At 36.1% G+C, this 26509-nt stretch overlaps 1 protein-coding gene and 1 pseudogene across 6 annotated transcripts in view; one reads left to right on the top strand and one right to left on the bottom strand.

Moving 5' to 3' along the window:
- Positions 1-26509, bottom strand: part of ZNF407 (zinc finger protein 407) — a 654777-nt gene that overhangs the window by 476180 nt on the left and 152088 nt on the right. The gene's annotated exons all lie outside the window — the stretch shown is intronic.
- Positions 10929-11644, top strand: LOC141498330 (translationally-controlled tumor protein homolog pseudogene; annotated as a pseudogene).

Here is a 26509-nt window from a genome sequence, read left to right as displayed (position 1 = left end):
AAGTTATAGTATTGTCTTTATACAGCTTTATTCCTTTGTTCTTTTCTAATCTTATTGTTATGTTAGCACTTCCAGAAATATAAAATATTAGATAAAAGAGTAGGTAACTTAAAAGCTTACTTAAACTAAAAAAAAAATCCTTATTGGAGCAGCTAGATGGCACAGAGGATGGAGCAGGGTCCTGGAGTCAGAAAAACATGAGTTCAAATCCAGCCCTGAGACACTTAATTACCTACCTGTGTGACCTTGGGCAAGTCACTTAACACCTTTGCCTTATAAAAAATGAAAACAACACAAAAAAAAAACCCTTATATAGTTTACATAAGGTCTTTTTGAAGCCTTTATCTTTCTGAAGTTTGTAAGGAACACTTTTGACCACTGCTTCTTTCCTTAAAGTTCTCTCTGCCTTGGATGCTTAAACTGGTCTTTCTTGATAGGCAAAATGTCCTGGACCCTCTCCTCTTTCTTTTGGATTCTTTAGAATCCATGAAAACAAATATCATGTCTAATCAAATAAAACTTGAAGTTATATATAGTGAAATTTTAATGAAGATTCTTAGGGTTTTTAGGGGGCTGAGCCAAAATGACTGCAGGAGAAGAGCCTCTCTTAAGAGCTCTCTCCAAAATATTTGAAAAACCTTAAAATTATGACTCTAAATTTTCAAGAGACAGAACCCAAAGAAAGATCCAGTGAGGCAATTCTCCAGTCCAAGGCAACCTTGAAAATAGTGGAAAATCTCTGTTCCACAGACTGGAGGGGTGGCTGCACCAGAGTGAAGAAGTTCAGCTTCCCAGGAACAGTCCCAGGGTGCCTGAGAGCAGCAAATCCTGGCAACAGAGGCAGTTACCTGACCTGCACCCCAGGGAGCAACAAGCACAATTTGGAAGATCAGCAAGGAGACCTCTGCCAGAGCAAGCACAAAGCCCAGGCCCTAAGTGTGCCGTAACACTCAATATGGTAACAGCAGCAGCAGCTGTCCACATCCAGGAAACAGAAATGGGCTCCTGGAGTCACCCAGCAGGAGCTTCCAGGCAGCTGCATCCTGAGTGCTCAGCCCATGGAAGGTAAGGGAGTGGAGGGAGACTGCTGAGGTCTGTCCTCTGTCCCTGGAATAGCTTAGTCAAGGAGATCCAAAAAGATGCTGCAGAAAATAACAGCTTAGGTCAACGGGATAAAACAGTTCAAAAAGTTATTGAGGAGAAGAAGAATGCTTTAAAAAGCAGAATTGGCCAGATGAAAAAGGAGATAAGAAAGCTCTCTGAGGAAAACACATCCTTCAGATGTAGAATGGAGTGAAAGGAAACTGATGATTTTGCAAGAAATAAAGTCACAATAGTTCAATACCAAAAGAATGAAAAATTAGAAGAAAATATGAAATATCTCATTGAAAAAACAACAGGGGAATTTCAAATGTTCCTGTTGAAACAACTGGAGCTGAACAAAAAGTTTGATCTTCAAGTACAAGACTCAGGTGAAGCATAGAGAGAGTGGATGAGAAGGGTAAATTATGATGGCCTCAATGATGATGAACTGCATGTATTCCTGCATGGAAAGATGATACTCATAATACTCATATGAACCTTCTCAATTAATAGAGCAGGTAGAAGGAGCTTTTACAGATGAAACACAGAAAAGAGTTGAATTTGAAGATATATTGTAAAAATGGAGTCAATGGGTGAAAGGGAAATGTACTGGAAGTAAGAGAAAGGCTAAGATATTTCATATAAAAGTTATTCCATTTAGCTTTTGGAATGATATGGAAGTGGGGAAGGCAAGGGGGAATAATGAAATCTTCATTCTCATCAGAAATGACTCAGAGAGGAAACAGCATACACACGCAATAGGGTATAGACATCTAGAGGAAAAAGGAGAGAAGGGAGATGGGAGAGGGGAGGGGGAGGGGGTGATAGAGAAGAGGGAGGATCATAGGAGAGGTTAGTCAGATATAATACATAACCTTTTTTACTTTTTGCATGGTGCTGGGATGGGATGACCTGTCTAGGACCATGGGGCAGGGTGGTTGCTGGTTCTCTGGGGTGGGATGTGGGCTCCAGGCCTCCTGGCCCCAGGGCTGCTGCTCTGTCTGTTTCACTACCAGGTACCCACACCCACAGTACATTTTTGAAGAGGGATAAAGTAAAAGGAGAGAAGAAAAAAAATAATAGATGGTAGTGGGGAGGAATGGATATAGGGAGTTACAATCAGTAACAGCAACTGTGGAAAAATATGGAAGTGACTTCTATGATGGACTTATGATAAAGAATGTGATCTACCCAAAACAGAGCTGATGGTATTGGGACACACACTAAAGCACTTTTTTTTCCTCTTTCTTTCACTTTATTTCTCGTGAGGTTTTATATTTTTTATGGGGGAGAAGGGCGTTATATTTATGCTTAAACAAGAATATTTGAATGGGCAGAGCCAAAATGGCAGTGTAAATGCAGCATTTCCCAGAAAATCTGAGCCCCCCCCAAAAAAAAGGATGGCTCTAGCCAAAATTTAGAGGGGTAGAACCCACAGAAAGACTGAGTGATACATTTTCCCAGGCCAAGATAACTTAGAAGTTCCACGGGAAAGCTGTGTTTCACCTGGACCAGGGGTTGGAAAAAAAGCCATGGCGCAGTTCAGCACAGCCCAGTCCAGCCCAATCCAGCTCAGCACAGCCCAAAGATCACCAGCAACAGCTTGAAGGGGTGGGGAGAGAACTCTGCTGCACCTGGGTGAGTGTGGAGAGAGGGAGCACTGGCTGCAGAATCTGCAGCGAGAATCGGGAGATAGCAGCTTGCACCCCCAGAGACGGTAAGGGAAGTCTGCAGAGATTTCTCTGCTCTGCCTGGGGTAGGACTCTGCTGTTTGCCTGCACTCACATATTACAGTTTGGACTTCCATACTAAACAACCAAGCTGGATCTCTCCTTATAGCCCCAGGGCAGAGGCTAGTGCAGCAGAGCACAAGCTAGAGAGCATAAGACCTTGGAGAAATAAAGGTCCCAGTGGGGTGACCCCCCCCAAAAAAAACCAACAACCCCAAAACCTTGGAAGTGCTGTAAATTACTTTTGGGCTGAGGAAATGAGTAAACAACAGAAAAAGAAGAATCTGACCATGGAGAATTACTTTAGTCCCATGGAAGATCGAAACACATACTCAGATGATGACAAAATCATAGTTTCTGTATCCAAAACCTCCAAGAGAAACAGAATATGGATGATCCCAAAAGACTTTGAAAAGCAATTAAGGAAGGTGGAGGAAAAATTGGGAGGAGAAATGAGAGCGATGCAGAAAAATCATGAAAACAAAATCAAAAGCTTGGTGAAAGATACACAAAAAAAGTACTGAGGAAAATAATGTTAAAAACCAGTTTAGGCCTATGGAAAAAGCAAAACAAAAGCCAAATGAGGAGAAGAATGCCTTAAAAAAGCAGAATTGTCCAGCTGGAAAAGGAGATAAAAAAGCTCTCTGAAGAAAATAACTCCTTCAAATGCAAAATGGAACTAAAGGAAGATGATGACTTTGCAAGAAAACAGGAAGAAATAAAATTCTGCCAAAAAAGCCAAAAAATTAGAAGAAAATGTGAAATATCTCATTGGAAAAAGAATTGACCTCGAATACAGATCCAGAAGAAATAATTTTAAAATTACTATGCTATCTGAAAGCCACGACCAGGAGAAGAGCCTAGACTTCAATTTTCAAGAAATAATACAGCAAAATTGCCCTAAGATCCTAGAAGCAGAGGGCAAAATAGAAATTGAGAGAATTTATCAGTCACCCCATGAAAGAGATCCCAAAAGAAAAACTTCCAGGAATATTATAGGCAAATTCCAAATCTCCCAAATCAAAGAGAAAATTCTAAAAGCTGCCAGAAACAATTTTACTACCGAGGCTCCATAGTCAGAATTACACAGGATCTGACAGCATCTACATTACGGGTTCATAGGGATTGGAAATTATATTCCAGAAGGCAAAAGATCTTGGTTTACAACCGAGAATCAACTACCCAGCAAAACCAAACATCCTCTTTCAGGAAAAAAGATGGACTTTTAATGAAGCAGGACTTTCAGACTTTCCTATTGAGATGACCAGAGCTTAACAGAAAGTCTGATCTCCAAGTACAGGACTCTGGTGAACCATAGAGAGGAACTTCATGATGTTGAACTATTTGTATTCCTGCATGGGAAAAAGATATTGAACTTTCTCATTTATAAGAGTTGTTAGAAGGAGCACATATAGACAGGACATAGGAAGGAGCAGAATATAATGGTATGATGTGGTAAAAGGGTGGAGTCAATGGATGATGGGGCAAAGTACTGGGAGGAAGGAAAAGGAGATGAAGAAGAAGCTGAGAGATTTCACATTAAGAATCAAGAAAAAGCTTTTTCAAGGAAGTGGAGGGGGTTGAGGCAAGGGGGAATGAGTGAACCTTCATTCTCATTGGAAATGGCTCAGGGAGGAAATGACATACACCCTTAATAGGGTGAGGAAGTCTATCTTCTGGAGAAGGATGGGAAGAAAGGGATGGGATGAAGGGGAATGGGGGAGGGAAGGGGGGAACAGGTGATAGAAGAGAGGGAAGATCAAGGGAGAGGGTACTCAGATTCAACACACTTTTGGACAGAGCCAGGATGATAGGAGAGAGAGAATAGAATAAATGAGAGTGGGGAGAAATAGATTGGAGGTACAGCTAGTAATAGCAACTTTGAGAAAAATATTGAAGCAACTTCTCTGGTGGACTTTATGATAAAAAAGCAACTCACCCCAGAGACAGAGCCATTGAAATCTGAACAAAGACTGAAGTACAACTCTCTCTCTCTCTCTCTCTCTCTCTCTCTCTCTCTCTCTCTCTCTCTCTCTCTGCTCTCGCTCTCACTCTCACTCTCATTCATGTTCTCTCTCGCTCCCCTTGAGGTTTGTCATCTTCTGGGGGGGGGGGGGGTTATGTTTATTCTTTATGTTTACTCTATACCATTCAATTTACATCAATGTATAGCATGGAAACAATGTAGAGAGACTGTCAGACAGCCTTTTCTTTGTGTGTATGTTTGTGTGTGTGTGTGTGTGTGTGTGTGTGTGTGTGTGTGTGGCTGGGGGGATTCTAGAATTCAGAGCCTTGCAAAAAAGTGATGGGTACATATTACTATTGCATATAATTGGAAAACAAATAAAGTTAAAATGTTAAAAAAAAGAATATTTGAATAATATGTAAAAAAATAAATAAAACCTTTAAAAAATAAAAATAAATGAAAATACTGTTTCCAAAAAAAAAAATGAAGAATTCTTAGATAATGACAAGAATTAGGTAAGGGCCCAACATCAATGAGGCAAAATGGAAAGAATTAAGAAGACTGAAATTTGTATCCTCACACTTTGAATAAATGTTTATGTGACTTTCTGAAGCAAGTCGTTGAATCTCTTTAGGTTTTACTTTCTTCACATGTATGTTGGATTAGACAGCCTCTGAACCCCATTAAACCCTAGTTATAAGCATCTATTCTCCCACTAAAATACTTTGTATTAACTCTTTAAGTGTATTTTTATTTACTTATTTAAGAGTATGTTGCATCCTGTGCTGCATCACATACCTCAGACTCTCACCCCAAGAAAAACAAATGTTTTTGAAAAGCAGGATCTTACATTTGTCTTTATAACTCCAATGACCAGCACTCACAAGGCCTCATACATAGACATACACAAATATTTGATTTTAACTTTCTTGCTACCCTTTATCCAAAATGAGTATATACTCTTCTCTTGAAATCTGTTCCAACTGATTTGGGCACTTTAGGATTCTCCAGGGTAATTCTTCATAAGTTTCATTAACTTGTCTTCAATGAGGAATCTATGGTTATATATGTGTATTCACATATACATACATACACACATGTATACACAAAATACGCTTGAGGTGAAAGCACTTGTCAAAGCCACCCTTTAAAAACAAAATATATAAAACTGGATTTTTTATATAACTGATTTTCCTAGAGTGAATTATACAAGGAAACCTCAATAAGTTACTACTTCTACTTTATAAGAATAAGAAATTTTTACCGAGACAACATTTATCTAAAATTCAAAGGTCTTAGCATTTCTTAATATACATCTCTGCAGAAAACTGTTGAAGTGCAAAATTTTAATAATTACCATTAGAATAAAATTATATGAGTTTCACATATACAAAGCATAAAAGTCTTCACAGTGCCGGTAATAAATTACTTCAGAACTTATCAGAAGCTTCTGTGCATTACTGATTTGTATATTATAATGCATAAATGCAATCATATGTAGAGGTATGATATTACATTAACTGAAAAACAATTGTATTTTTCTACTAAATGTGGCTTTTTGAATTATCAAGGTTTTTAATCTGTGATAAGTTCTGTAAGCAATAGAAACTGTAAGCCATTGATTTATATCTTAATACAGGCATGCTAACCTCTTCAAAAGAAATGCCAAAATAGCATGCACTGCAGTTTGTGATTCAGACATAAAACAAAAGTTAAAATGTTAGCATTTTTCTTGACTATATTGCAGCATATTAATTGTTGGTCTTGGTAATATTGCTTATTAGTTTTGCATAATTTAAGTTTTAATTCATCGTTTAATTTTTAATTAACTTTTTTTCTAGTAAGATTTTAGTTAATTGCTAAACAGTATACATAAAACAATGGCAGGATATACAGCAGTGCCATATTCTATATAATTTCTCAATGATCACAATTATAAAAGAAATCATTTTCATTTATATCCTGAAAAACTAACAGGCATTTTAATGTGTCATTAACATTTAAATAATTTAAGCTTAGAAACTATGGCTGAACAACTAAAGACCTGATTCATAACAGCAAAATCTAATCACCTCCCTTCACAAGAGAACTCTGTCGTGTTGTAGTCAAAAAAAAAAAAAAAACAATGTAGCTTTTTAGGATATTGCACTCTGCATTAAAAGCTAATTTGTGTTTTATTTTCCTGGGCAAACTACTGGGACCCATATTCCTGTAAGTATCAAGGAATAAAACATTCTCCTCAGGGGAGAGGGAGAAAATGTTGCCCACCTATTATAACATCTAAAACTTAATGTGAATTAAGGGGTATCAGAGAAGGCTGTTGAGGGAACCTTTAACTTACATGTCAACTTATGAGTTTGGGTACATATCCTATTAAATTTTAAAGTTATCCTCTCAACTGTTATGCTCTATAGTTCTACACTTAAGCTGCCTCTAAAGTGTAAAGCTCTTTAAAACAGCACAGTCATTAACACAGTATTGTATCACATCAACTGCAGAGCCTTTTATTTCTATTTTTTTTGTAAAGACAATCACATTACAATAAACTTTTGTGGGTTATTAGCTTTATTCAATGTATTTTTTCTAGCTCCATTTTAATTAATTTTTATACATTATGTATCCCAAGCAAAAATGAAAGCAGATTGGAAAGACTGCACTTGGAAACTTGAAAGTTATCATTAAAAGATAGACTAGCAAGACTGCTAAAATAGCCAATAACTAGTATTTATACAGTACCTAATATGGACCAAACAATTTGCTAAGCACTTGATGAATATTATCTATTTTGATCCTCAACATAGAACTGGGAAGTACTGAGAGAGGATAGCTTTTCTCTGAATTATATTTTGAATTGTAGAATTCTAATTTCTTTAACCTTATACCTTTGATACATACTATGCCCTGAGGAAAGTCATATAATTTCTCAGTATTCTACACCACAATTTGCTGAGAACTTTTACAACTCACATTAACAGAAGTTCCTACACCAAGAAAATCACAGCTCTAAGTCCTATAGTATGCTAATTTGCATAACTCTAAAAATTCAAAATATATTTACTTCCAAATCACTGACACCTTATATACTTCCTTTACTCATATTACCACTTTATTAATTTAATGAAAATCAAGAAAAATTGTGAGGGAGGAGTGGTTGGGAGGAAAGGTTTTAGACAGGGCATCTACAGTAAAACTAGTGATTCCATAAGGGTTTTTAAAACGTTAAATTCTTATTAGAAAGCAAAGTAAATGAGATAAGACCAATAATAATTCCTTAATTAAAGTGCCGTTGATTTTGATAAAAACTCAAATTGTATAATAAGGAAAACTTGCAGCATAAAATATGCTTAATCTTTGCCAGGAAAAAAAATAGGAAGATGAGGAAAAAATTACAAGTAGCTAAGTATTGGTAGCTTAGAAAATGCAGAAAACTGAGTCAGCAATAATTAAGAGGAAGATGAAGATAATGAAGTGATTTATACATCACAATATGCTCTCCATACAACAATTTGGTAAGGAAAATGGTACATGTACTCTGAATCTCATTATATAGATAAGGAAACTAAGATACAAAAAGGTTATTTGACTTGTCCAGATTTTATATTGGGTGCAGGTCAGAACAGGAACCAGAACCTAGATCAACTGTGCTCTTAAGACTCACACTAATGTCAACCCTTTCTCAGATGTTTCTGTACCAGCTACTTTATCTTGGTCACTTTCCCATAGATCACGGAGTAGTTTGGTGGGGTTTTTTTGTATTGTTTTATTTAATGAGGAGGGCAAATACTAGCCACTGACCACCCCACAAGAGACAATTGCAATGATGATTTAAATGAGGTCCAATTGCTATTCCAACTTTGCCAAAGACATTACAGCAATTTGGTAAAAATGGTAGATACTTGGTGCCTTCCTTCTTCAAGTCCTTAAGTTCTAATTCCACAATTGAAGTCAAAGGAATCCTGTATTGAAAGACCATTATCTTTGACACATTTCTAATCACATTAAAAACTAAGAAAACTGTATTAAAATTAAAAATTCACATTAGACAAAAAGCTTATTATATTTGCTACCAGGAATTGTATTAGATGCTAAGAATAAAAAGAAAGTAAAAACAAAATTTCTGACATTCAAGCTCATATAGAATAGGAGAGATCTATAAAAACTAAATACATGCATATTACATATGTAGTAAATTAGAAGGTACTCTCAGGGGAAGGCAATAATTGTCGAAAGGGCTGAAAAAATTAACCCCCCAAAACTGAAACTGGACCTGAGATTTGAGCCGAGCCCTGAAGGAAATCAGAGGCAGAGATGATGGGGGCAGAAATCATGGGGGGATAGCAAGTACAATGGTAAAAAGATGGTAGGTGGAGTATTAAGTTGAAGAAAATACAAATAAGGGGCGGCTAGGTGGCGCAATGGATAGAGCACCAACCCTGGAGTCAAGAGCACTTCAGTTCACATCTGGTCTCAGACACTTAATAATTACCTAGCTATGTCACCTTCAGCAAGTCACTGAACCCCACTGCCTTGCAAAAACTAAATACTAAAAATAATAATAATAATAATAGAATAGATTTCATTATAAAAGGAAAAAAGGAAAAACAAACTAAATACCTAAAGGACTATTCAGAGTCCATGATTGGGCTGAATCAATAAAATAAAAATAATGAAATTACCAAAATTAATTTATACTTTATGCTAGCAATCAAATTATCGAAGAGTTATTTTGTAAAACTTGCTAAAAAAAATCTTTTGAAAAAAACAAGTTTGACAATCGAGAGAAATCATGAAAAGAGGAAATGACAAAGGAAACAGAACTTCCAGAACTCAACTATATTACAAAGCAGCAGTCTTCAAAACCATCTGTTACTGATTTAAAATTAGAGTGGTATATGAATGGAAGAGATTATATAATAAGGAAAAAAACAAAGGAAAGATACAATAAGGCAGCATTGGAAGCAAAAAATGGTGAGGAAGGATAAGGAGAAAGATAGAAAAGTTGAAAGGGGGGAAAAAGAAAGAATAGAGGGAAATACAAAATTAGTAATATTAACTGTGAATGTGATTTGGATGAAATGGAATAAAATGAAATCAAATAGCAGAGTGGATTAAAAACCGGAACCCAACAATACATTATTTATAAGAAACACATTTGAAGTAGAGACACATAACACACATAAAGTAAAAAATAAAATACACACATAAAAGTAAAAGGCTGGAGCAGAATATATTAAACTTCAATTGAAGGGTAAAAAAAAAGGTTAACAAATCCTGATCTCAGACAAAAAAAGCAAAAAGAGACCTAATTAAAAGGAATACAGAAGAAGAAAGACACTGTAAGACTAAGGTTAATTAATAGATATTTTTGCTAAGTGCTCCTTCTAAGGCTCATCAGTTGGGAAATGGGCAATACAGATATGGCATATGAATGTAATGGAATACTACAGTTCTATAAGAAGTCATGAGGATGTGACTTTAGAAAAGCCTGGGGAAACTTGGATGAACTAATGCTGAGTGAAAAGGGCAAAAACCGGAGAACCTTGTACACATTAACAGCAATATTGTGAGGTGATCAACTATGATGGCTACAATTTCTCTCAGCACTTCAGTGATCAAGGACAATCCTGAGAGACTTGTTAAGGAAAAGACTATCCACATCCAGAAGAAACTATGGATTCAGAATGTAGAACATTGGGGTTTTTTTTTCCTTCTCATGATTATTTTTCCCTTTGGTTCTAATACTTTTTTCACATCATGACTAATATGGAAATATGTTAAACTTGATTGCACATGTACAACCTATCTCAAATTGTTTGCTGTAGTGGGAAGGGAGAGTAGTAGAAAAATGTAGAACTTAAAGACTTGCAAAAGATGAAGGTTGAAAACTATCTTTGCATTAAATTAATTAATTGAATAAAACAATCCACATAAGAGATAAGGGATGTCTAAACTAGGAGAGAAGCTGATTAAGTGCACAGAAGAAGATGTATCAGACAGTCAATAAACATTCATTAAGTGACTATTATGTGTCAATTATAGTGCTAAGTGCTGAGGATTTTTTTTAAAAAAGCAAAAGAGTGCTTTTCCGCCCGCTCCCCTCCCCCCAGCGCTCACACCGAGCTCCGGCCGCAGCCGCTGCCTCCCTGATCATCTACCAGGAACTCATCAGCCAAGATGAGATGTTCTCCAACATTTACAAGATCCGGGAGATCGCGAACGGGCTGTGCCTGGAGGTGGAGGGGAAGATGGTCAGTAGGACAGAGGGTACCATTGATGATTCACTCATTGGTGGAAATGCCTCTGCTGAAGGTCCTGAGGGTGAAGGAACAGATGCCACCGTAATCAATGGAGTTGATATAGTAATAAACCATCATCTGCAAGAAACTAGTTTCACAAAAGAGTCCTACAAAAAGTACATCAAAGACTACATGAAATCAATCAAAGGCAGACTTGAAGAAAACAAGCCAGATAGAGTAAAACCTTTTATGACGGGAGCTGCAGAACAAATCAAACATATCCTTGCTAATTTTAAAAACTATCAGTTCTTCATAGGTGAAAACATGAATCCAGATGGCATGGTGGCTCTCCTAGACTTCCATGAGGATGGTGTGACCCCATATATGATTTTCTTTAAGGATGCTTTAGAAATGGAGAAATGTTAACAAATTCAGCTGATTACTTTGAATCACCTGTCATCATAACTGGCTGCTGCTTTTTGTCATCTACACAACCACCAGGACTTGGACAAACTTGGACTGATGTCATCTTGAGCTTTATTCCCTTTATTTTTGACCTTGATTTATTTGGAGTGGAGGCATTGTTTTTAAAAACATGTCATGTAGGTTGTCTAAAATAAAATGCATTTAAACCCATTTGAGAGAGAATTCCTCTTGGTCTAATGTTTTCTAAGCTCAAATTTCAGTAACTTGCTACAGTTGTACCTCAAGGATCATTGTAGAGATCATTGCCTGGTCTTAGGTTACTTTTCAGCATAAGACTCTTCGGATAGACTTTTCCTGCAGTTGACTGCCTGTGAAACTGGAATCTAAAATTATGTTTGCTAGTTAACCTGAGTCGAATAAGGGAAGAGATGCCTACAAATGTGCCAACAATATGAAGTGGACCTTTCTACATTTTCATTTCATCTACAAGCTGAAGTAGAGTTAACTCTGGAAGAGATTACATCCAAACTGAATAAAATGAAACCATGTAAAACTTAAAAAAAAAAAAAAAAAGCAAAAGAGGGAAGGTACTAGAAATAAGATGGTTTGCCATAGTAGGAAAAACTGCTTCCAGAAGAAAATGGGATTTCTAGTAGGGAACTTAAAAGAATTCAGGGAAGGGGCAGCTAGGTGGCGCAGTGGATAGAGCACTGACCCTGGAGTCAGGAATACCTGAGTTAAAATCTGACATCAGACACAATAATCACTGTGGGAACACAAGCTATTCTAACAGCCATGACATAAATCATTTCCAAGTAAACTGCCACCTGGACAGTCTCAGGAGCTGGCATGCTGCCCTGAGATAAGGTGCACCAGAGTCCTTGGGAGCTGGACATTCCATCCCACAGCCCAAGGGCACAAGACACAGCTGTGTTTTACCACCTCCCCCGCTAATGTACACCCTTATCCTGTAATGCAAGATGCTACACGTACAATGCTTTTGCATCCCCATTCCCTCAATTTTCTTCTTTCTACCCCAGACGACATAACAGTATAAATGTAGAAGCTAAGCAGTAATAAATTTTGAGCTGGAGGCATAAGGGAGTGGTGGCTTGACTCCTTATTCTAAGCTCCCCTCCAGGAGGGAGGTCCTCACTGTGGGCCCCAAGGTGAAGAAAGCCACAACAAATCACCTAGCTGTGTGGCCTTGGGCAAGCCACTTAACCCATTTGCCTTGCCAAAAAAAAAAAAAAAAAACTGAGAGGAAAAGTATTCCAGACGCTGTAGACAGAGAAAATACCCAGAGAAAATACCTTCCACATTGTTTTAGATAAAACAGATCTTGCAATAATCTATAAATTAAAAAGAGGTAACTTTATTTTTAGTATTTTCTGAGAAAGATGGTTCAGTGGATAAAGTGTTCAGTTCTGGAGTCAGTCTTTCTAAGTTCAAATCTGGCCTCAGACACTTCGTGGCTATGTGACCCCAGGCAAGTCATTTGTCTCATTTTGGCAAATGAAGTAGAGAAAGAAATGGCAGACAACTCCAGTATCTTTGCCATGAAACCACCAAATGGATTCATAAAGACTCAGAAAAGATTGAACTTTAAGAAGAATACAAAACAAGAACATTCCGTTTTTAAAATCTATTTTTTATCCAAATCTAACACCAAATAAACATTTTAATTTGTATTGTAGAATAGAAAAAAGAATTCTATTTGACTGCAGATCTCTATTCTGTATAACCTTCTTTTCATTTAAAGGATGTCCTAAATTTAACCAGTAAGCTTTCAAAGCTATCCTATTTGTTTATGTTTCTTTAAGGGCTTCCTTCTCTGCATTTTTTAAAAAAGAAAGTCCAATAGCATATTTTATTTTATTTTTTGTTTGTATCCTGTCCCTAATGATCTTAGGCTCCCCACTTCCCCCATTCAGATGATTCTCAGATCTATTTATCCATCCCTAACTTCTCTTCTGAGATCTATCCTCTCATCTCCAGTAGCCAAATGCATATCTCAAACTGGATGTTCTTTACCATCTAACACACAGGTCCAAAAACTGAACTGAATGTGAAGTCTTCCTTTCTGCTTAAATTCCCTCTTACCATCAAGAGCACTACCATCCTATCAGTCAACCAAGCTCACAAACTAGGTGACATTCTCAATTGTTCAGTCTCCATATCCAATCTGTCACCAAAACTTGCCAAAATGATTTTTGTCATGTCTCTTGTACACTTATCCTTTTTGTTTCACTGTCACCACCATAGGCCTAAAGTTCATATCACCACATACCATAGAATACTGCAGTAGTCTACTGGTTAGTTGCCCTGCCTCAAGTTCTCCCCTCTCCAGCATAGGTCTAGTCATGCCATTTCTTTCTTCAATAAACTCTGGTAGCTTCCCATTACCTGTAGTATCAAATATAAAACCTACTGATTGGATTCTGAAACCCTTCATAACCTGACTCTTTGTTCCTTTCTCATATATCTTAGATCTTATTTCCCTCCAAATACTTGATTTATGTCTCTATGATCCAAAGACAATGGCTTCATTCCTCCATTTCTTGGTGGTCCACCATGTCTGAAAAGCTCTTTCCTCATCTCTATCTCCTGGTTTCCCTGACTTCCTTAGGTTTCCAGTTAAAAGTTGATTTAAAAAAAGATTTTTCTCATGTCTCTTAATTTTAAAGGTTTTCCCCTTTTGTGACTATCTCCAACTAAATATATCTATGTGTGGTTTCTACATAGTTATTTGCATGCTGTCCTCCTTAAGAGTACAGACTTTATTTTCTTTAAAATCTCCAGCATTTTACAAAGAGAATGAACCTCATGAGATACTTAAATGCTTGTTGATTACCTAGAAAGTATTCTTTGTTGTAAAAATTGAAAATAAAAGGTTTATATTCAAATAGATATTAAAAGATAAATTTATTGATACATTATATTCTGATGCAGCAGAAGATTATGAATTTACTGTTAGTTACAATTCTTTCAAAAGTGGAATAACTGAGTATAGGAAAAGGGATATGTTATTTAAGTAGAATGAAAGTAATAGTGATCCTTAAATTTGAAAATTTTTTTTATCTTCATGTTAATATTTATATAACATTTTAAGAATTATATTTATTAGCTTATTTAATCCTCACAACAATGCAGAGAAGGTAATATGCATTACTCTTTCTTTTTACAGACAAGAAACCTGAGAGCTTAAGTAAAACTAATAAGGATCAGAGCTGGGGAATCTAAGTCAAAAGAGTTCTTAATGCATTCTCTTTCTTCTATACTAGAGCCTTCCCACATCCCTACTTTGTATGAGATAATGGACTAATAACCAAAATTCTTGACACTTGCATGGAAAAAAATTCTGAATTAATAAAAGTTCTTGAGTTTTTTTAATAATTCATGTACAGGATTTGAAATCAAATTATTTGTGTTAAAATTGTTCAAGTAACGTTATTTCTCTGAAATTCAATTTTTATTCTGTATAAATAAGAGGACAGTACTCTCTAAACTTTCCAGCGTTGTTTTGGAGAAGTCATTAGGTTGGTCAGGTAATATGCATATTCATTTATGTCATATTTTATTTGATCAATAAAATAACATTTTTATGTTAATAAAAGAATCATAAGCACAAAAGGTTTACTTTTGTTCGCAATCTTAGTATTTTTATACAACAATAATATCTAATCAAATTCCATAGTGGAAAAAAAGAAGTTAAAAATCTGCTCACATAAAGTAGAAAAGATACAGAAAACTGATCATGGTGAGAAAACAGTCTTAATTGTTTCTCAAATGTCTAAAATATTTCTAATGTGATTGTTTTTTAAATCTAAAAATTCCAGATAGCTAAATTGTCCTTGCTTTGTCATATAGGGTAAATTGTTTTTCAGATAAAAATCAAATTGAGAAGCATGGTACCATAAGGAATGGATAACAGAGAGTCAGCAAGTCACAACCACTGAGTGTCTCCCAAAAAACTCTTTAAAACTGCAAAATATAAAATGAGTTACCCAGATGCATCAATGGAAAAATTTACAAAGTAATATTTCCAAATGAAACAGACTTGCATGTGATTTTTCTATGCAATTCATATTGCTAAGCATTGAATGATTGTCTTACAAAGTCATCAAAGACAAATCACAGATAGTTAACAAATAAACTTTTAACAATGACAATTGTATTTGTTTTGCAAAAAATCATAGGCAAAAAATCATAAGAGGAAAAAATTAGTAGAGGTAATTCATTTCATCTCTCATTTCATAGACCTACTCTTTTCTATAAACATCCCATAATACAGACTAGCCTATTTCATCCCTGCTTCTCAGGTCTTGTCTTTTTGGCCCTCCTCCTTACTTTCAATATACTGCCATTAGTCAGCATCAGAACCTAACTATCCTCTGAAAAATAAATTGACAGAGTAATATAATAAAATTACAATTATCAGTAGTTATGATAAGTATCTCATTGTAATATTGCAGTTCAAAAAATTGGGACATAAGGCAGATTTAAGAGAGTTTTAATATAAGAAATAAGAATGCAGTAATACCACTGTAGTCTGTGCTAGTCAAACTATATTTAGAATATTGTGTTAAGTTCTGAATACAACATTTTAGAAAACACTGAAAAGCATCCAAACACTCAAAATTGCTGGAGGGCCGAGAGATCATGCCATAAGGTTTATGTGAAAGACCTAGGATGATAAGCTAGGAAAAAGAAAAGACCTAAGGGAAGGAAGAGGAAAGAGAGATAGGGTATAAGAGATATCAAAAAAATCTGTTATGTGCAATAGGGATTAAATTATTTCTGCCTGGTCCCTGCTTGCAGAATCTGAGCAATATATAGAGAAGGCAAATTTAGAATTGAAGACTAAACAACAACAAAGCCACCTGTCAGAGTGGAATGGTGAACTTCTGGGGTGACAGGTTAACCTTCTAAGACCAAATAACAACTACTCAATTATGCTGTAGAGAGGATTATTTTTTCAGGAATGGATAGGACTGCATTTTTACTGAGATCTCTTGTGACTCTGAAAGTCTATGCTTATGTGATTACAAATGAGTGAATCACATAAGTGAATTCTACCAAACATTTAAGGAGTAATTGGTTGCAATTCTATATAAACTCTTTGGGAAAATAGGGGAAAATAGAAATCTGTCTCTTTCTATGAAAACAATATGGGCCTGATACCTAAACGAGGAAGAGTTAAAACAGAAAGAAAATTACAGACCTATCTCCCTGATGAATATAGATGCAACATGATTACAAGTTATCACTTGGATAATATGTTATGATCAAGTAGGATTTATCCCAGGAATGCAGGATTGGTTCAATATTAGGAAAACTGTTAGTATACTCAATTATATCAACAACAAACCTATCAGAAATTACATGATCATATCAATAGATGCTGAAAAAAGCTTTTTAACAAAATACAGCACCATTCCTACTAAAAACACTAGAGACTGTAGGAATAAATGGACTGTTCATTAGAATAATTAGCAGTATCTATCTGAAATCATCAACAAGCATTACATTCAATGCGGAGAGGCTAGAGGCATTCCAAATAAGATCAGTGAAACAAGGATGCCCATTATCACTACTACTATTCAATATCATATTAGAAATGTTAGCTTCAGCAATTAGAGAAGAAAAAGAAATTGAAGGAATTAGAATTGGGAAGGAAGAGACAAAACTCTCACTCTGGGAAGATGATATGATGGCCTACCTAGAGAATCCCAAGAAAGAATCCAAAAAACTACTAGAAACAATTAGCAATTTTAGCAAAGTTTAAGAATATAAAATAAACCCTCATAAATCCTCAAGTTTTCTATATATGATTAGCAAGATATAGCAGGAAGAACTAGAAAGAGAAATCCTATTCAAGGTAACCTCAGGCAATATAAAAATACTTGGGAGTCTATTTACCATGACAGATTCAGAAACTTTTTTAAAACATTTATAAAACACTTCTCACACAAATTAAATCAGATTTAAATAACTGGGCAAATATCAACTACAGATGAGTGAATCATAGGCAAAGAAATTAATTGTCTTCCACAGTGTCACACAATTAAGTGGCTAAAAAATGGAATAGTCACAATTAGAATCTAGCCTTTCTCAAACTTGGTCCAGGGAGCTTTTTTTCCTGTAACAGTAAGTCAAGCACAACTAAAATATTAAATAATGATTTTAATTATCAAATCATTAGCCTTGTTTACCCTCAAAATGAAATGCAGTGTGAACTTTCAAAACAAAACATATGGGTATATCATAACTGTAGTATGATGATAAAGAATAAAGAATGTAGTCCTCATTCTGAATTCACTAGGTCTACCACAAAATTCTAAAAACATCATTACTTTAGGGCAGCTTAGTGGCGCAGTGGATAGAGCACCGGCCCTGGAGTCAGGTGAGTTCAAATCCAGCCTAAGACACTTAATAATTACCTAGCTGTGTGGCCTTGGGGAAGCCACTTAACCCCATTACCTTGCAAAAAATAAAATTAAAAAAAATCATTACTTTACTACTTCCACACAAATACAAAGATAAACAGAGACTGCTGTAGTTTTCCCAATTTAAAAGTTGACAGACCTGCTTCCAATTCTTAAATATAGGCTTCCACATTACATTTCCTGGGATGAAATTTTTTTTTATAAAATAATATAGCACCTGAGCAAAGTGTATCATCTAAAGATATTATTATCCACAAAACACTGTTTCAAATTGTAGATTTCAATAAACCCATATATTAATGTTACAGATAATCAACTCTTCTATCTAAAATAAATGCTGAAATGACAACCAAGAGAAAATTCATTAGATTAAAGAGGTCAAAGTAAACAATCATTTTGAAATCCTTTTAACTCTAGGGCCAATGTCCAAGAAAACATTTTTTTTAATTTTATAGATTCTTGACTACCTAAAATCGTATTACTGAACTACATGTTAGATAATTCATTCCATGTCATATATTACATAACATTATAGGCCATAGACACTTAGGATCAAAATAGTTCCTGCCATCCCATCTAAATATAAAAAAATTATTCTACTATTAGCAATACCTCCTTTACTTGAACTACTATAATAAGTTGGTTTCATCTGAAATGTGAGATGTAATGGAAGCAATAGATTTTCTGTAACATTGCAATGGTTATAATATATCACAAGCAAGAGGTTGAAAACCATATATCCTAGAAACAACATGAAATGGTCAAAATTTTTAAGTAAATTATACTCGCTAAAAGTACTGATGAATGTAGATAATAGAATTGAGAAAAGTTGAAATATGAAAAACCAGATTGATAAAAAAAAGGGATTATTTGCTTTATAGGAAGCCTTTAATTTATTTATTTTTTGTTTATTTATGTAGCCAAAAGGATTCATAATAGGACACTTTTAAATTCTGGCTCACCTAGGCTTTTTAAAAGGTAATTCAATTTTTAGAATTTTGATTTACACATTTAGAAAACAAATATACTATATTAAATGAGGTATATCTTTTTAAAAGCATCATAAAGTATATAAGTTTTATGAACGCCACTGAAAAATATTGTAAAGATATTTTTAAAAAAGAATGGGGTATTTCTAGGTAAACAGACTTGTCATGGAGAATGAGGGGGGTGCAATGAAGTGAACAAATTAAGTAATTCTGACCTATAAACATTTTTTTTGTTCTGTCAATCATACTGTGGGCAATAAATGGATTGTGGTGAAAGCCCCTCTTTTCTTTCTGTTTTATCAAAAAATGATGTTATCAAGGATATGAGGAGTCAAAAGAGAATATTAAAGTAGTGAGAAAATTAAAGTGTTTAGATTACTTCACATAACAAATTTAATTTAAAAGTTTTAATCATAATCGTAAGTCCCTGTTCCCATGCATTAATAATGTTCAGGAAAGGAGACATAATTTGGTATCAAATTCCATGCTGGTTATGGTTCCATGCATGAATTCTGGTAAATATTAGCAAAACTAAATTAAGTTTATTTTTAAGGAAAAAAGAGAATAACACAAAAAATCTGTGAAACACGATTGTAATTAGAACAAATATATGTATATATATGAGAAATATTTCTGTGTATCTGATAATTTGAAAAACAATTCCAACATGAATGCTTAGCAATTTTCCTAGTGATTTTGAGCTTTCCCCATACCTCCATTACTACCACCCACATTCCTAAACCCACAATGCTCTGTGCTGCTTTTAAAACTTATTATGTTTTCAGTGGTACTTTCTGGGGTATTACTGAGCAGGAAGAAATTTATAAACCTTGGTAGAACTGCACTGCAAGGTATCTTGAGAAACCTCAACTGAATCCGGAATATGTACTTAGATATATCAATAATGAGAATAATAGTAGATCTCCCAAACCTAATTCTTAAGAATGAAAGAACTTTTAAAATTCCATCCTTTCATTGCATTTCTGCATGTAGTACATAGCTTCTCTGAGGGAAAAAACAAATGAATGAAAACTTTGTTGATAAAAATCAACCTTTCCCTAAAAACAGATATTATAGGAACAAGACTGAATAAAGCTAAGACATAAGCTCATATTAGATCTATCCTCACAATCACTTACTCATCTTTCTATGGAAAACAATATCCTCACTGGCTATAACCATGATCCAATTTAAACCAAAAAAATTGAAAAAGAGAGGGAAGGCAAAAACTACTTTATTCTCATTCCATATAAACAAAATGCTAAAAATTGTAATGATCTAAAAAAAAGGGCCTCTTTATAAAAGAATTGATGAAAATACAGGTTACTTCTATTATCCTTTTAAATTACTTTTTTAAAATCCTGATCTTATAAAATTCAGAAAAATAGCATATATGTAAATGATTCTATAATTACTACAAAAGTATAAATTAGGCGGCTAGGTGGCGCAGTGGATAAAGCACGGGCCCTGAACTCAGGAGTACCTGGGTTCAAATCCGGTCTCAGACACTTAATAATTGCCTAGCTGTGTGGCCTTGGGCAAGCCACTTAACCCCATTTGCCTTGCAAAAACCAAAAAAAAAAAAAAGTATTAATTAACAAGTCACAGATACATAAGTAGTTAGATGATGTAATAAGCCATCTACTGACTATAAATATTTTAGAAAAATCATTTTTTCGGCATTTTCGTAACTGCATGATGTTAGATGGGTCATAACATTAGTACTTTCCTTTGAAAAACCTAATAATTATTAACCTCTAATTTTTAAGTTGACTACTGACTGTGTAATAAATGGGTATAAGTTCAATCTTATAGTCAAATGCAAATCTAAAATTTTTTTTGCATCATACTTACAATTAACATTAATTTACAGACATTTTCTGAGACTTAGCTTTAAGAGAACTAAATTAACTCATAGCTTAAGATCTTATATAATGTCACAGCTCCTCACAAGTTAAAGACATATAACTTATATTAGAATGAGTTGGCATCCTTAAAAATCACTGCAATTCATTATGTGAACACTCCAGTAAGCTAAGTAGCACAAACTCTCAAAGCTATATACAACATTTATACTTTGAGATTGAAATTTTAGTTCTAATCCCTTGATTGTGCTTTTCCATCAATATCCCATAAACATGGTGAAGAAGTGTATCTTGTTGTTTTTTTGTTTCTTTCTTAAAGATATCACTGCATTCTTCCAGCTTAGCTATTATCTCACAGTCTAACTAAATAACAAGAGCAATGCCTTTCTAACAATCGCTCCTCCAAAAAAAATGCACTCCTTTTTGATCATGGTAATTTAAAGGATATACATACATACATACATACATACATATATATATACATACACACACGCATACACACACACACACACACATATGATAAATATTACAAAAGATAGAATGTAGGATGTACTAATGCAAATGACCATTTCGATTCAAGAATTCACTGGAGTATTTTAATTGCTGAACAACTCAAACTATCTAGGTTAAGAATTAATGCTTTCAGGGGCGGTTAGGTGGTGCAGTGTGTGCCTTGCAAAAATATATATAAAAAAAAAAAGAATGAATGCTTGAATGCTTTCAAGATGGCAACAGGAGAGGACCGTCTCTTAGGTGCTCTTGAATAAAACTTGTAAGCTAAGGACTCTAACTACATTTTCGAGAGAGAGAACCCACAGAGGGATCCAGTGAGGCAATTCTGCAACCCAAGGTAACCTGGAAAAGAGTGGAAAGACTCTGCTCCACAGGTTCAGAGGAGTGGCCCACCAGAGGGGTGGCCTCCCAAAGTGAAGGAACTTCAGCCTCCCGGAGGTAACCCCAGCTGTGGGGGGGGGGGGGGGGGGGGCAGTTTCCTGATCTACACCCTGGGGAGCACCAAACACAACTTTGGGGGGGGGGGACCTCTGCCAGAGCAACCATGTGAAGCCCAGCTCGCAGGGTACTCAGCAAGCAGTGTAGCCAGTGCAGCCCAGATTCAGGAACAGAAAGGAGAAGCTGCTAAGCAGGGGCCCCAACCCCAAGGGTATGAGTGCAAAGCCTAGGGAGGGGAGTGGAGAGACTGCCAAGCTCTGTCCACAGTCCCTGGAATAGGACTCTGGGTTTCTGACCACATTCAGATCCTGAACACAGTCTAGCCCCCCCCTCATAGAACACCCCCCACCTCAGCCCTGTGGCAGAGGGGTGCACTTGTGGTCATTCACAGACCAGGAGGGAAGACAGAGCCTCACACACAGAGATCCTTGTATGTGGGGGGTGCCCCAATAATACTCAAAAGCTCAGGAAGCACCCCAAAACCAGGCTCAGACTGGGAAAATGAGTAAGCAGAGAAAAAAAGAACACCATTGAGAAATACTTTGCCTGTCATACCAAGAACGATCAAAACACTCAATCTGAAGATGAGGAAGCATAAGCTTCTGCATCTAAAGACTCCAAGAAAAACAGAAATTGGGTTCAGGCTATGACAGAGCTCAAAAGACTTTTAAAATCAAGTGAGGGGAGATAGAAGAAAAATTGGGGAAAAGAAATGAGAGAGATGCAGGGGAAACATGAAAAAGAAGTCAGCATCTTAGTCAAGGAGATCTAAAAAAAATGCTGAAGAAAATAACATGTTAAAAACAAGCATAGGCCAAATGGATAAAACAGTTCAAAAAAGTTATTGAGGAGAAGAATGCTTTAAAAAGCAGAATTGGCCAGATGGAAAAAGAGATAAGAAAACTCTCTGAGGAGGACAAATCCTTCAGACAAAGAACAGAACTCAGGGAGATTGCTGATTTTACAAGAAATCAGGGCTCAAAACTTCAAAACCAAAAGAATGACAAATTAGAAGAAAATGTGAAACATCTCATTGAAAAAAATGACTGATATGGAAAAACAGATTTAGGAAAGATAATTTAAAAATTATTGGAATACCTGAAAGTCATGACCAGGAAAACAGCCTTGAAATCATTTTCAAAGAATTATTACAGGCAAAATAGAAATGGACATAATATACTGATCTCCCCCAGAAAGAGATCCAAAAAAAAAAAAAAAAAAAAAACAGGAATATTATAGCCAAGTCCCAGAACTCCCAAGTCAAAGAGAAAATACTACAAGCAGCCAGAAGGACACAATTCAAATATCGTGGAGCTGTAGTCAGGATCACACAAGACTTAGCAGCAACTACAGTAAAAGCTCGTAGGGCTTGGAATATAACATTCCAAAAGGCAAAAGAGCTTAGAACGCAACCAAGAATCAACTACCCAGCAAAACTGAACATCCTGTTCCAGGGGAAAAGATGGTCTTTCAATGAACCAGGGGAATTTGAAATGTTCCTGTTAGAATGGCCAGAGATGAACAGAAGCTTTGGCCTTCAAATACAAGACTCAGGTGAAGTACATAGAGTGGAGGAGAAGGAGAAAATATGAGGGACAATGATGATGAACTACATGTATTATGTATAGGAAAATGATAATGAGAATACTCATATGAACCTTGTCACTTAATAGAGCAGGTAGAAGGAACTGTTATAGATGAAGCACAGGAGAAAACTGAATCTGAAGATATATTGTGGTGCAAAAATGGAGTCAATAGATAAAAGGGAAATGTAATAGGAGAAAGAAAAAGGAGAGGAGGAAAAGGCTAAGATATTTCATTTAATAAGATTTTTCTTTTTTACAATGAGCTATTGCAGTGATATGGAAGGGAGGAAGGCAAGGGGGAATGAAGAAATCTTTGCTCTCTTCAGAGGTGGCCAGGAGAGGAAACAGCATATATATACTCAAAGGGGTATAGACATCTGGAATAAGAAAGAGAGGAAGGGGTACAGGGGAAAGGGGGGATGGTGTGAGTGATGGAGGACAGGATGGACCATGGGGGGAGAGGGATCAGATATAACACATTTTCTTTTTTACTTCTTGCAAGGGGCTGGGAGTGGATGGCCTGTCCGGAACCATAGGGCTGGGTGGATGCTGGGCCTAAGGGGTGGAATGTGGACTCGGGGCCTCTTGGCCCCAGGGCCAGGGATCTGTCTGCTGTGCCACTCAGCTACCCTACAGCAGGGACAGAGTGAAAGGACAGAGAAAATATAGTACATGGTAGTAGAGAAGTACAAATGGAGGGAGTTGCAATCAGCAATGGCAATAGTGGAAAAATATGAAAGTAACTTTTATGATGGACTTATCCTAAAGAATGTGATCCATCCATGACAGAGCTGGTGGTGTTGGAACACAGACTGAAGCACATTTTATTATTATTATTATTTATTTATTTATTTATTTATTTGGGGGGTGTTGAAGGGCAAATGGGGCTGGGTGGCCTGCCTGGGGCCACACAGCTGGGTGATTGTTGGGTGCCTGAGGCCAGATTTGGACCTGAGTGCTCCTGGTTCAAGGGCCAGTGATCTGTCTACCACCTGGCCACCCCTACTACTACTACTATTATTATTATTACTACTACTACTATTTTACTTTATTTTTGGGTCTTATTTTTTTGTTTTTGTAGGGCAATGGGGTTGGGGTGGCTTGCATGGGGTCACACAGCTGGGTGATTGTTGGGTGCATGGGGCTGGATTTGGGCTCAGGTGCTCCTGGCTCCAAGGCTGGTGCTCCATCCACTGTACCACCTGGCCATACCTACTATTATTATTACCATCATCATCATCATCATCATCATCATCATCATCATCATCATCATCATCATTTTCATTTTTTTTCCTCTCCCCTTTACTTTATCACTCATGTGGGTCTGTATTGGGGGGGGGTATTATGTTTACTCTTAAACAAGAATATTTTAGTAATGTATGAAAAAACATTATTTGTACAAAATAAGAATAATTAAAAAAAGAAAAAAAAAGAATGAATGCTCTTACTTATCAAAATTGGCATTTGCCCACTCACTGATCCAACACAAACTATGTAAATTCAGAGAAAGAATAGCTGAGAACAATATTAATTTTTCTGAACCACATTAACAAAACTCACCATATATAAAATGCCATCCACATGTTTAGAGGGGATAAAGAGGAATAACAAATATTTTTAAATTCTACTAAGAATATGAATTTAAATATGAAGGGATGAATTCTATCATGAAATGGAAGCATGGAGCAGCAGAATGGATTAAATACCAGAACTATACAAAGTGTAGTTTACAAGAAACATATCTGAACCAAAGAGATATACACATAGAAGGCTGAAACAAAATACATTATGCTTCAGTGGAAGTAAAAAAAATCAGGGGTAGCAATCCTGATCTCAGTTAAAGCAGAAGCAAAAATAGAACTAATTAAAAGTGGGATAAGGGAGGGAACTACATCTTCTTAAAAGACATCCTAAGCAGGATAGAGCCAACATGGCAGAGTGAAGAAAGGATATACCAGAAGCTCTTCCCCAGTCCACTTCAAATGCCTGTAAACAATGACTCTAATCACATTCTACAGGAGTGGACTCCACAGAAAAATTGAGTTAAACTATTTTCCAGGTCAACATAACTTGGAAGATCCATGGGAAAGATTTGTTACACCAAGGTTGGAAAGGATCATAGCACAGCACCCAGCACAATCATCCAGGAACAGCTTGTGGGCATCTGGGTCCCTGGGAGTACCAGGGTCCATGGCAGAGGGGATAGGTTCCAGACCTCTCAGTCCAGGAATTGTCAAGGAAACCTGGAAGGTCAGAAGGAACTTAGAACTTAGAACATAGAACACAGTACAGTGGAGGCAGCCCCAGCCCCAGAACCAGAAGCGGGTCTGCAGAGTCACCAGGCAGCTACTTTCAAAGTACTCAGCCCATGGATGATAAGGAGATAGAGGGAGACTGAAGAGGTCTCTCAGCTATCTCTGAAGCAGGACTCTTTTGCTTTGCACGTACTCAGATCCTCTGAAAGGAGAGCCTTACCACCATAGAGTAACAGGGACTCTCCTCACAGTTCCAGGACAGAGGGAGAGCTTGCAGTCATTCACAGACCAGAGCACAGGCCAGGAGAGCAGTTAGAGTCTCTCATAAAGTATACCTGGAGAGTGTCCCTTAAAACAGCTACAAAACCTTTCAAAAGCTTGGGACAATGCACTCTCTACCCTGGAATCACAGCCCCAACTTAACTAAGATCAAGTCATAGACTGGAGAAATGAACAAACAACAGAAGAAAAAAATTCAGCCATGACAATTACTTTGGTCCCAAGGAAGATCAAAATACAAAAGGTGACAAAGTCAAAGATTCTGTATCCAAAGCCTCCAAGAAAAATATAAATTGGGTGTGGACTATGGAAGAGCTCAAAAAAGATTTTGAAAACCAAGTAAGGGAGGAAGAGAAAAACTTGGTTAGAGAAAAGAAAGCAATGTAGGGAAATCATGAAAACTAAGTCAGCAGCTTGGTGAAGGAGCTAGAAAAAAAAAAACTCAGGAAAACAACACCATAAAAAAAGTTTAGGTCAAATAGCAGTGCAAAAGGTCAATTGGAAGAAGAATGTCTTAAAAAGCAGAATTGGCCACATGGAAAAGGAGATTCAAAAGCTCTCTGAAGAAAATTAATTCCTTCAAATGTAGAATGGAGCTAAGGAAAGCCTATGATTTTGTGAGAAATTAAGAAAGAATAAAACAAAATCAAAAGAATGAAAAACTACAAAAATGCAAAGTATCTCATTTGAAAAA

The sequence above is a fragment of the Macrotis lagotis genome, chromosome X (assembly GCF_037893015.1).
Source record: "Macrotis lagotis isolate mMagLag1 chromosome X, bilby.v1.9.chrom.fasta, whole genome shotgun sequence".
NCBI lineage: Eukaryota > Metazoa > Chordata > Mammalia > Peramelemorphia > Peramelidae > Macrotis > Macrotis lagotis.
The sequence above is the reverse complement of the archived record's forward strand: the minus strand, read 5'-3'. Positions and strand labels throughout refer to the sequence as shown.